Source organism: Notamacropus eugenii, chromosome 4 (genome assembly GCF_028372415.1).
Source record: "Notamacropus eugenii isolate mMacEug1 chromosome 4, mMacEug1.pri_v2, whole genome shotgun sequence".
Classification (NCBI taxonomy): Eukaryota; Metazoa; Chordata; class Mammalia; order Diprotodontia; family Macropodidae; genus Notamacropus; species Notamacropus eugenii.
The window spans coordinates 236,144,067-236,156,826 of NC_092875.1; positions in this window are offsets into that span (position 1 = coordinate 236,144,067).

A 12,760-nucleotide genomic window follows, 5' to 3' on the forward strand; every position below is an offset into this window, starting at 1 on the left:
TATAGCTTCCAGCATCAAGTACAAAATCTCTGTCATTGAAAACCCTTCATAGCAAAGTCTCCACCTACCTTCCCACTCTACTTACTTGTTACTCCTGGCCAATTAGTCTTTAAGCCAGGGATACTGTCCTCCTAGCTGTTCCATGAACAAGACACTCCATCTTTCAGTATAATGGTAATTTAATTGGGAAGAGCTTTCCTCTTCATTAATAGGCCCATGTGATTGCTTAAATTACATGGGAGTCTAAGTCACTTGTGGTGAGAGGAACTTGCTGGAAGGATGGAACAGAGCTGGGAGGAAGTTGGTCAGGCTAGTCAGAGCTGGGAAAGACACAGGCAGGCAGGCAGAGCTTAGGCTCCTGAGTGTTTGTTTGTGCGAAGAGGGGTTGAGGGGTTGGGAATGGATTTGCCCCCTGTGGTGATAATGTGTATTGACTCCTTGGCTACTATGACTGATTTGGCTTTCTGGTTTTGGAATTTGGTTTTCTGGTGTCTGAATAAATGTTTTTCTTCTGCCTTCTGTACAGAGAGCCTGTTATACTTTGCAATTGAGAAGTACATCAGTATATTCAGAGTCACCACCAGTGGTGTGAATGTTGCCTTGGCAATACACTCAGCTCCAGACATTTTCCTTCATGCCTAGAAAGTTCTCCTTCCTCCATTCTGCCCGCTGACTTTCCTGGCTTCCTTTAAGTCCCAACTAAAATTCCATCTTTTATAGGAAGTATTCCCCAACAACTCAAGTATCTTCCTTCTCTTACTTATAACACATATATCTTATATATATATATCTTATATAAATTTGTTTACAATTAGATCATAAGTTCCTCTAAAGCAAGCACTGTCTTTTGCCTCTTTTCATACCCCCACATCTTAGTGCGGTGGCACAAAGTAGGCACTTCAGAAATGTTTATTGATTGGTATGCTTTCCCATAAATGAACACAATATTAGTGTCCACACATAGAGCACAGAAATTGGAGGAGCACACACACAAGGAACATCTGTCACTGAGACACACATATGGATTGTCAACCCATACTCCAGTGCTGCAGAGCTGCTGATGGTGTCTAGTGATGCCATCATGTTGCTACTGTTATGCTTACTCCCTACTGGTCTTAGAGCTACCACTGCATGCTATTCATTCAGTTCATCTTCCTCTTGGATATGACCTTGATGAGCACATGGGCTGTGCAGCTTCTCTCTTCCTCCTCATTCTAGGCTAACTGAAATCCCTGGATATCTTTTGCAAGGAAAGAGTTAGCATGACCATTTCTTTGTGTTAAAGTCTATGGGTTTTCTTTTTTGTCATTTTTATTTTAGGAAACCTAGAAATCCTTGTCTAAGACCACTAAAAATGCTTGTCTAGGATTCTCTTATTTTGTTCAGGCAAAAAGCGCTTCAGAACAAAGAGAAAGGTCTTCTCAGGATGAATGACAATGGGTCTTTTTCACAGAGGCAAAGTCTAGGGAGATAAGATGCTGGAGTCAGAAGACCTGAGTTCAAATCCTAACTCAAATATCTATTACTTGTATGACCTTGAGGAAGTTACTTAACTACCTTGAGTCTCAGTTTCCTCATCTATAAAATGTAGGACTTGAACTAAGTAGTCTGTGAGGTTTATTCTAGTTCTATAGCTGATGATCTTATGACCTTTTATCCATTTAGCAACATTCGTGGTCCGTTCATATTCAGATGCATCAAAAGCCCAAGAAGATTTTTGAGGAATAAGCTAATAAGTTTAAGACAAAGAAGTAAGATTTATTCAATAAACACTGAGGCCTTTGGTATGTACCTATCTTTGTGTCTTATACATAGACAGTGTTAAAAAGTATTTTGTTTGGTTGAATTCCATTGAACTCTAAGATACTGTGGTAGGTGCAGGTGGTAGGCATCAGGAAATTTATTGTCTAGCAAGTATATGAGAAAGATCATTGTCTATGACTATAGTCTAAGAGTTATAGGAGCGAACAAAGGAGAGTGGAACAAGTTGGACCAGCTCAGCAGTTGTTGCCCTAGTCCATGAAGGAGGTGATGAGCACTTGGACTACAATGGATGTTGTGGAATTGTAAAGTAATATGGAAGAAATGAAAGAGGGCAATGCCACTGATGTTTCTAAAGGAAGAATATTGAATTTAAAGTGAGAGGACCTGAGTTTGAATTTGACCTTTGCTACTTACTGTCTGACTTTGAGCAAATTACTTTCTCTCCCTAAAACTCAATTTCTTTATCTGTAAAATGAGGAGCTTTGGACTAGATCATTTCTGTTTTCTTCCAGTACTAAATCTATGTTCCAAAGATCCTTAGCACTTACTAAGGAGCAAAAATGATCTCCTTTTCACTCCTGACTGAATCCTGCTTAGGAAACACATTTGTTTAAGCCATTTCTCCTAAGCCTATTCTGAACCCTCTAGGAAATTAGTGTGGCATAAATCAAAAATATATTTTACCTCAGCTCAGTATGCACATGAAATAAGCAAATAAACCTTCAGCTGGGATAGCCTGCTGGGATGGCCTAGAATGCATTAGCAACCAGACTGGGAACATGTTGTCTCCTTGAAAATGATTAGAATACAAAAACGGAGGTAGCCTAGCATAGCAGGTAAGATGAAGACCTTGACCAAATCCTTTTCCTCACACTTAATAAGGATGTGACCACTGGCCAGTCACTTCACTTTCTCTGGGACTCATTTTTTTTCATTTCTAAAATGGGGATAAGACAACCTGTAGTGAAAATAAAACAAAACATGATTTAGTAGAGCAAGGATAAGTCATATGGTTAGGATCCTCTGAGGACAAGTTTTACCTCTGTGTATAACTTTGGGTAAGACACTTTATTTCTCTGCTTCAATGGTCTCCAGACTTTTGATGAACACTCCTATCCATTAAAGACAAAACCAAACCAAACCCTGTGAGTTTGGGGTGGAGAGTAACCCTGGGGTGGTAATTTTCCCAAAGGCATCTGTGCAGTTACTGTAGTGGAGTTAGGCTATATTGGCCCTTTGAGAGCCAGGGCCTGAAGATAGAAGATTGGGAACTTGGCATCATATTGCAGCAACATTATGGTCATGGGAAGACCAGCCCCCACATTGGAGACCATAGTCCTAGGCAATTATCTAAGATTCTACATAGCAGAAAAGTTGTTGATCTGCGTTGGTAGGGGAAGTTTCTTCACCTAGACCTCCCAGTACCAATGAAATCATTGGTCTATGTAAAATCAAGCAAGTTAAAAAAATAGGGCTTACTTCTGTAACAGAAAGCACCCCAACATACACAGAAGGGCCTACTATACAGTTTCTTAGATCTGCTTTTCTAAAAGGAAAGGCAACTTTCAAGGGGTCAACAATCATTTTAATCAAGCACATGTATCACTCATTTAGTTGAGGGGAAAACTTGAGCACCATGAACTTGAGAGAAAATACAAAGAAATCAAGATTAACACACAGGGCTTTCAACTATCTGACATAAGCAATACCTACATCACAGATCAACAGACAGATCCAACTGTCTGACCATTACATAGATACATAGTTATCAGAGAGAGAAACACCAACATCTGGGTTTTCAAAGCCCAGGGCCTCCTCAGCAGTTGCCCAGAGTCTTGTCTGGCCAAACAAACATTTCCAAAGGGTAAACCCCAAAGTAAAACTTCATCTCAGAATGCTTATACATTTTTCAGAGCCAGAGAGCATTACAACTTTTAAGAACCAGTGCCTCATTAACAAAAGGTGTGGGCCTTCCTATAAATCTTCCCAGGCTCATTAATGGGTGGGGAAAATCTTCCCATTAAGAAGCAAATTATATTAACAATAAGCAAAAATGTATTATCAATACAACCTCCAGGGTTATTGTGAGACCCCAAGGAGATACTATGTAAGTGCTTTGCCAGCTTTAAAATGCTACCTACATGTTGATTATCATTAATATTACCCAATTTAGCCAACATTGCCCATGAAATAGAACACCATTAAGTGACAGAACAAAGAAAAGCATTTATAAGGTTAACATGTAATTATTAGAATGTTTGCCTCTGGCTTTTCTTTTTCTTTTTTTTCTGGAATGAAACAACATGGATTTTACAGTGACCAGTGGGTTGCCTTTTTTGTAATATTTCATAGCTATCCAATCAAAGGATATGGTTAAGTGCTGATTTATAAGGGGCTGTGGGGTTGGTTTAATTTTTGAGCAAATAAAGTTATCTGGCCCTTTTCTTATTCAAGAGTTTTCACAGCTCTGAAAATACCTCTTCTTTCTGCATTTGCCTTTGTGTTTCCAGAGCACAATAGGTATACATATACTGAAAACTGTATGTGCCAGATCTCAGGTCAGTGAGTGGCCTTTGTTACATGTCTGAATGCTCTCGAGCCAGCATGAATAAATATTACTCTCTATGTTTGCAGGTTCCTTGGAACTCAAAAACTCACATCCTGTGGTAAGTCAGCAAACCACATGTAGCACCACACAGGAAAAGGCTTCTCAATGAATCTTACAAAGCCAGTATTTTCCACCCTCCTTAGGAATGAGACCCAGGTCCTAAGGGATTCTAAATCCACACTGGGGCTCCTTCTCCTTTCTTTGTCACTGCTGTTCCTACTCTACCTGTAGAAGCCATACTCTAGCTCCTGGCTCTCAGGATTGTTCCTCAAGGGAGAAAATAGAACTCCGGAGTTCTTTGTATTTGAAGCCAGGATATCCCCAGGACTTTTGGGTGACCCACCTGATGAACCAACCCTCCCCCCACCACCAGTTACTAGGTCCTACTCTGAAGGAAGGACCCAGGTCTAGAGGACTCTGTGCCCCTCCCTTCCACGACATCTACAGATATGGAGTCAAATTAGCCTCTTTAAGATCAAATTAGTTCCTCTGGAGGGTAAAAGTAAGTCAGCCTGGTTTTTAGAAAGCTTGAGTTGAGATGCCGTGGTCACCAACCTGCTAACCTATTTCCACCAATCAATTGTTTCCAACCCTTGGGCTCCTCCCCATCTACCCCTGAATTCATTTTTGCTTACTTTTGCTACATTATCCTACTCATTTGGTTTGTTCTAGCTTTGTATCTGCCTTGGTTTCCTGGTCTTGCAGGCTAGAAACTTAGCTTTCTACACTTACTTGAAATCTTCTTTCCCCTTCAGTCACCAAGCTTCTCTCTCTTCTCCAATCTATATGAAACTGGACAAGAAGTGGGTTAAAATCCCTCTGAAACCCTGGGCAAGTCAACTTCTCTGTTCCTTAGTTTCCTGCTCCATTAAATTAAGGTAATTAGAATGACCTTTGAGGTCCTTTCTATCCCTAAATCCATGACTCTCTGAACCTATGATTCTAGGGAGCTTGCTGATACTCAGAAGCTCCACAGTTCCACCAGCTTTCAATCTCTACTTTGGAAGCTGACCTCCATCTTGAGAGAGGGAAACATCCTCTGGTAGACCAAGGGAGCTTTCATATAAAAGAGTTTGGGGAGTGTTTTAAAAGTGGTCTAGACTACTGACTTCATGAAACAGAGAGATATACTAAAGATCAGCAGGGTCAGAGCAGATTGTAATATGGACCTTAATAGAAGGTAAAAATTGTGGGGTGGCTAGGTGGCGCAGTGGATAGAGCACTGGACCTAGAGTTGGGACAAATCTAACCTCAGACCCTTACTAGCTGTGTGATCTTGACAAGTCACTTAACCCTGTTTGTCTCAGTTCCCCCAACTATAAAATGAGCTAGAGAAGGAAATGACAACCCACTCCAGTATTTTTGCCAAGAGACCTCCATGAACAAATCCATGGGATCATGAGGAGTTGGACATGACTGAAGAATGAAATTCATTGAGGGTAGGGACTATTTCATTTTTGTCTTTGCACTCCCAGTGACTAATACAGTATTTAATATAGAGTGAGCCATTAATAAATGTTTGTTGATTGATTATGACTAGAGAGAAAGTATATTGCAGTGGAATTATCACTGTACTTTGAGTTAGAAGACAAAATCAAAAGTTCAAATTCTAGTATTTCTACTTTCCAGGTATAGGAACTTGAACAAAAATCACTTCTCAGAGCCTTGATTTGCTTATCTTTACAATGGAGATAATAATGCCTGTATTGCTTATATTAACCTTTACTGAGCTAACATATTCTAGTAGTTAGTGAAATCTCTGGACTGGAAAACAGCAGCTCTACCTAGGGAAAGAGAGGACTGGTCCAAATTCAAATCCAAGCAGGTATAAACCAAAATCTGTACCCGAGTTTCTCTGGAACACTGAAAGGATAGGATAGATTTAGAAGCCAGATTCAGGAGTGAAGATTTCAATCTGGGGAAGTCAACACAAAATCAGCTAGTAGCTAGAGACAATGGTGTCAGGTTGATTACCTGTGCTCTCTTCATCCCCAACCTTCCACTTTTTATGGCTGCAGTATGAATTCCCTATCCCTTTCCTGTGTTATTGAATTGGACTCATTATAGGATACCTCTCTTCTATCATCTCTTAACTAGGCTGTGTCCATAGACTATGGGCTTGGATGCTATTCTTTCCCCTAGAATGTCTCCCTGGGCATGGAGGCCATTGCTTGGTGAAATGATATTCATTGAAGGCCACTGCTAGATCTGTGGTACCTGTGAACATGGCTTTTCATGCCCTCTCCTCATATCTGGACCCCTTCTAGGTCACTAGCTCCTGCAGTCAGCCCTAAAAATCTGTTCCAAACCATGCTTTCTTTCTGTCCATGTGCATTCATCATTGGGTGAGAAAGCAGAACTCCTCTATGAGACAGAACGAGGCTTTGGCACTAACAGTGGATTTCAATTTTCCTGGTTAACCCATTCTGCACATACAATAAATGTAATGCTTATTCAATTGAACCTAATTGATTGTGTAATTACAATGGATTACCAAATTGGCCAGTTTGTTGCACTCAATATCCATATCATTACCCTCTGGCTACAGACTTGTGGGTGTTTTAAAACAGATCAGAGTTTTAAGGTGATTCCTGCTACTATTAACATGAAAAGAGAAATATAAACTTTCACATAGATAAACCAGCCTGTTTTCCTTTAGCTATAATTATCTAGAAACATCAGTTCTTGATATTGAAAATAGAATATGTGTGTAGGGTGATTCAACTGTAACAGTCTTGAGCTTATTTATTGATGGTGACCCCCTCATCACAGGCTGTTGTATCAACTATAATTCTACTTTTCCCTTTGAGTGATGTTGGAAAATTCTAAGGGCTGAAGGGTAGAAAGTAAAAATTGTGAACTAGATCTTCTCGTAATCTCTGTTTATACATAAGAGACAAACACTTCTTGACATTCCTTTTGAGAAAAATAAGGTGAACCTAAAGAAACAGATTCTGTAAAATATACTGGAACTTAACTCAGGCTGACATTTCAATAATGTTTTAAGGTTTACAAAACATATTCCTTTACAACTGTCCTTTAAGAGATGGCATCCATTTTGCAGCCTGAGAAAACTGAGTTTTAGAGAAATTAAGTGATTTATCCATTTTCCCAGATCTGATTGGTGTTAGAAATAGGATTTGAACCAAGGGATACTGATTCCAGGCATTCTTTCCTTTTCCTTTTTAGATTTTATTTATTTTATTTTTTAACATTAATTTTTTGCTCTCCAAGTTCTCTCCCTCCCTCCAACTCCTCCTCCACCCATTGAGAGGCAAGGAATATGATACATGTGAGGCCATGCAAAACATATTTCCATATTAAACATTCTTTTTTTATAACATTCTTGTCTTGCCTTTTGATATCTTTATACATAGTTAAGGGTGACTTGTCATGTTACCCAGGATGTGATTCTGTATAAATTAGGTCTATATTAGTAAGATTTAATGGAGACTGAGATGATTCTATTCTGAGTAAATACAAAGAGTTGAGCCCTCAGAAATGAAGTTTTATCTACGAGGAGAGCCTAGTTTGACTTTGGAGAGATTATGAATTTTCCAGAGACCACTTCCAACCTAGATTAACCTCTCCTAAATCTGTACAGAATTAGATAGATGTTAAGTAATCTATATCCTTTAGGGGGCTAACGTCTACCTGTTTTAGAACAATCACTAGGAAACTGTTCGGGGTAGGGGTAGGGAACGAAGTAAAGATGTGATTCCTTTGAGGAAAATAGAGTATACAAACCAATATAAGACACTTGTTGGGCTGTTAGAATCCTAAAGTTTCTCCAGAGTGATGATGAGTTAAGGTCTGAGATTGAAAGGAAAGAAAGCTAGAAACAGGAATGAAGACTTCAATGAGGAAAAGAATGCAGATTCAGGAGGCACTCTGTTAAGAGTGTGCCTGAGCTGAATTTTTCTAATCTACCTTGCCTCTCCAAAGCTTCACTCTTTCATGGTGTTAGCTTGTGCTCCCTACCCCTACCTTGCATTTTTATCTAAGAGGTAATGGGTAGATCTGGACCCCTTCTTCCTAATTTAGCCACTTCTATAAGGACCTGAGATCAGACATGACCTTCTTTGCAAGGTATTGCAAAAAGGAAATGAAGTAACATATATAAGTCACTTCATAAAATTTAAAATGTGGAGGGAGCAACCATCAAGGGACAGATTATATACTAAGCAACATCATAGTTTTATGTATCATATACAACAAAGGAAAGACATTAGGATCTGATATACCTAGAGAAAGGCAGCTATGTAGCACAGTGCATAGAGTGCGAGGTTGGAGTCAGGAAGACTCATCTCCCTGAAGTCAAATCCGGCCTCAGATACTTACAAGCTGTGTGACCATGGACAAGTCACTTCACCCTGTTTGCCTCAGTTTCCTCATCAGTAAAATGAACTAGATAAGGAAACGGCAAACCACTCTAGTATCTCTGCCAAGAAAACCCCAAATGGGGTCACAGAGTCAAACTCAACTGAGAAATAACTGAACAATAGCTAGAGAAAGGGGGAAAGGTCCATTTCAGAGAATAATACCTTAAAAAGCTGAGCATAATCCTGTGAGAAGTCGAAAGTGGAAATTGTCTTTTGAAAGAATCAGAGATTTTTATGGAAGTGAAAGTTGAGAACTAAAAATAAATTAATTTTTAAAAAAAAGTAAAAAAAAAAAAAGAATCAGGGATTTTGAAACATTTCTGTTAAGAAAACCAGAGCTGGGTTTGAAAGAAAAATACAATAGACAAGATAAGAAAACCTAGCATGGTAAATAGTGGAGGAGACAGTGCAGAGCAGTGAAAAAGGCACTAGATTTGAACTCAGAACTTGCATTCAAGTCCTAGAGCTCCTGCAAATAACATGTTTAACCACGGGCAAGTTGTTTAACCTCTCTAGGTTTCAGTTTACTCATCTCTAAAATAAGGGAAGAAGGGAAGAAAGGAAGCAAAAGAGAGAGGGCAGGAAGGATGAAAGAAGAAAAAGAAGGGAAGGAGGGAGGGAGGGACAAAGAGAGAGAGGGAGTCAAAAAGGGAGGAAAGAAACATTTATTAAGTGCCTACTATGTGCCTGGTGCTATTATTATATTCATTTTATATTTGAGAAAACTGAGACAGAGATTAAATCAGTTCCCCAAGGATACACAACTAGTAAGTATCTGACAGCCAAAAAGGGAGCAAAGAGAGCTAAGTTTAGGGCTTGGATGTTCACAAAACAAAAATGAACCCAAAGAAGGATATTGCAGGGGAGGAAGCAGAAGGAACTTGCTATTACTTATAAAACAAGTGACACAGGAAAAAAAGTTATTCAGACATGGAGGATAGTAGTGGAGGAGAGTAGGGTTTTCATAAATTACAATGACCTTCAGATACTAGCTGTATATCTTTGAGAAAGTGACAAATCTCTGTCTGCCTCAGTTTCCTCAAATGTAAAATGAGTAATAATAGCATCTAGTACATAGTAGGCACTTAATAAATACCTGTTTTCTTTCTTCCTTCCATCTTTCCTTCTGTCCTTCCTTCCTTTCTCCCTCCTTTTCTTCTTTCTTTCCTAATATTTCAACTTGTCAAGGAAATTTTCCTTGGGGGATGGGGTGGGACTTTAATGGTAGAAATAATACAATAAAGTAATCAATGGATGACTTAGTTGGGACAGGGAAGAGAGAAAGTGGATTTCAAAATATCTTTGTCAGTTTTAAACAGATATAACAGAAGGAGAAACAAGAAAAAGTCAAGGCTCTAAATATAAAATTAGATATGTTAGACCTTACTGAGTTAGACTCACAAGGGGTATCCATATTGTCCAGCATTTAAAAATTACATATTTTCTTCATGGTAGTGCATAAAGAACTCATAAACAAATGCAGAAATGTTAGACACAGCTTTTACAGATAACGCAATAAAATTATGATCCATAAGGAAAATAAAAAGCAAGAATATTGAAAATGCAAGACCAAATAATATAATGTAAAAAACAAATTACTCAAAGAACAAATCATAGAAACTAATAATTGCATTCAAAAAAATTAAAATAATGAGGCAATATGCCAAAATTGCAGCTAAAGCAGTCATTAGGGAAATTTTTATATCTCTAAACACATTAGTAAAACTGAGCAAAAAAAATGAATTGAGCATGCAACTGAAACTAGAAAATCAACAAATTAATAATCCCTAAATAAGGACAAAACTAGTAATCCTGAAAATTAAAGATAGAATAGATATAAACGATAGAATAGAAAAGATTATCTAGATGACAAATAAAACTGAGCTGTTTTAAAAAACAAAAACAAAAAAATAGACACATCATTAGCTAACTCAATGAGAGAGTGGCATACTCAGAGTTAGAGATATAGTGAGAGAGGAACAGAGAAAGACAGAGAGACAGAAAAAGAGACAGAGAGGAAGTTTCCAAAAACAAAAATGTAAAGAAGAGAGTCAGAAAAATAGACATTTATTAAGCACTTACTATGTGCCAGGCACTGGGCTACGTGCTAGGGATACAAAATGAGGCAAAAGACAGTTTTTGCCCTCAAGAAACTTATTATCTAATGGGGGAGGTAACATGCAAATAAAAATTTACAAGCAAGTTATGTGCAAGATAAACAGGGAATAATTATAATAAGAGTGGAGGCACTTCAATTAAAGGGGGCTGAATAAAACTTTCTATAGAAGATGGAATTTTAGTTGGAACTTTAAAAGAAGTCAGGAGAGCCATCAGGTGGAGATGAGAAGAGACAACAATTCTAGGTGCAGGGGACCTTCAGAGAGAATACTGGGAGGCAAGAGATGGATGATCTTCTTCATGTAACATCCAGGGAGCCAGTGTCACTAGATAAGGGAGTATATGTTGGAGAGTAAGGTGTAAGAAGATTAGAAAGATAGGATGGGGTCAGGTTATGAAGGACTTTGAACATCAAATAGAGGATTTTGTGTTTGATGCTGGAGGTGATACCAAGCCACTGGAGTTTGTTGAGTAGGGGGAAAAGGTGCATTTTAGGAAAATCACTTTAGTGGTTGAATGGAGGATCATTTGGAATGGAAGAGAGACTTGAGGCAATCACACTCACCAGTAGCTATTGCAGTAACCTAGGCATGAGGTGATGAGGACGAGCACTAGAGTGGTGGCAGTGTCGGAAGAAAGAAGAAAGCATATTCAAGAGATGTTCCAAAGGTGAAATTGACAGGCCTTGACAACATCCTGGGGGGTAGGTGGTGGTAGAAGTGAGAGATAGTAAGGAGTCAAGGATGACTCCTAGGTTGCAAACCTGAGGAACTAGGAGGATGGCATTGTCTTGTAGAGTAATAGGAAAGATAGGAGTAGAGAGGGTTTTGAGAGTAAGACAATGAGTTCCTTCTTGGACATATTGAGTTTAAGATGTCTCCTGTACATCCAGATTGAGATGTCCAACAGGAAGTTGGAGATGTGTGACTGGAGGTCAATAGAGAGGTTGGAGCTGGATAGGTAGATTTGAGAATCATCAGCATAAAGATGGTAATTAAATCCATAGGAGCTGATGAGATGACAAAGAGAAGTAGTATAGAGGTAGAAGAGAGGTAGAAGAGGAGGGCCAAGACTGAACCATGAGGGTCACCTGTTAGAGGGTATGGTTCGGATGAAGATCCAGAAAAATGACTGAGAAGGAGTGGTTGGAGGTAGGAGGAGAATCAGGAGAGAGTTGTATCCCAAAAGCCTAGAGAGAAGAGTATCAAGGAGGAAAGGATAGTCAACAGTGTCAAAGGCTGTGGGAAGGTGAAGAGAAAAAGTTGAAAAAAGGTCATTGGATTTGGCAATTAAGAGGTCATTAATAACTTTGGAGAGTAGTTTCTATGGAAGGTCAGAGTACAAATTGTAAGAGGTTAAGAAAAGAGTAAGAGGAGAGAAAGTCAAGTCACCCTATTGTAACAATATATTTTAGAAGTTTAACCACAAAGGACAGAAGAGATATAGGATAAGAGTTAGTGGAAATTGAAGGATTAAGTAAGAGGTTTTTTTTTGAGGATGGAGGAGACATGGAAATATTTTTAGGTAATAGGGAAATAGTCAGTAGATAGGGATACTGAAAATAAGTGACAGAGTGGGGATGGCAAAATGGGCAACCTGTTGGAGGAAATGGGATAGAATGGAATTGCGTGGGAATGTAGAAAGTTTGGCCTTAGTAAGGAATAAAGCTACTTCATCATATGAGAGATGGGTGAAGGTGGAGATACTGAGTGAAAACATAGCAATATCAGATGAAGAAGAGGGAAGAAGAGAGAGAGAGCTCATGGTGAATGATCTCAATGTTTTTGCAAAATATGTGGCAGAATTCTCAGCTGAAAGAGTGAGGAAGGAGGAACCATGAGAGGTTTGAGAAAGGATGAAAAGGTTTCGAAGAGCAGCTGTGGAAAGT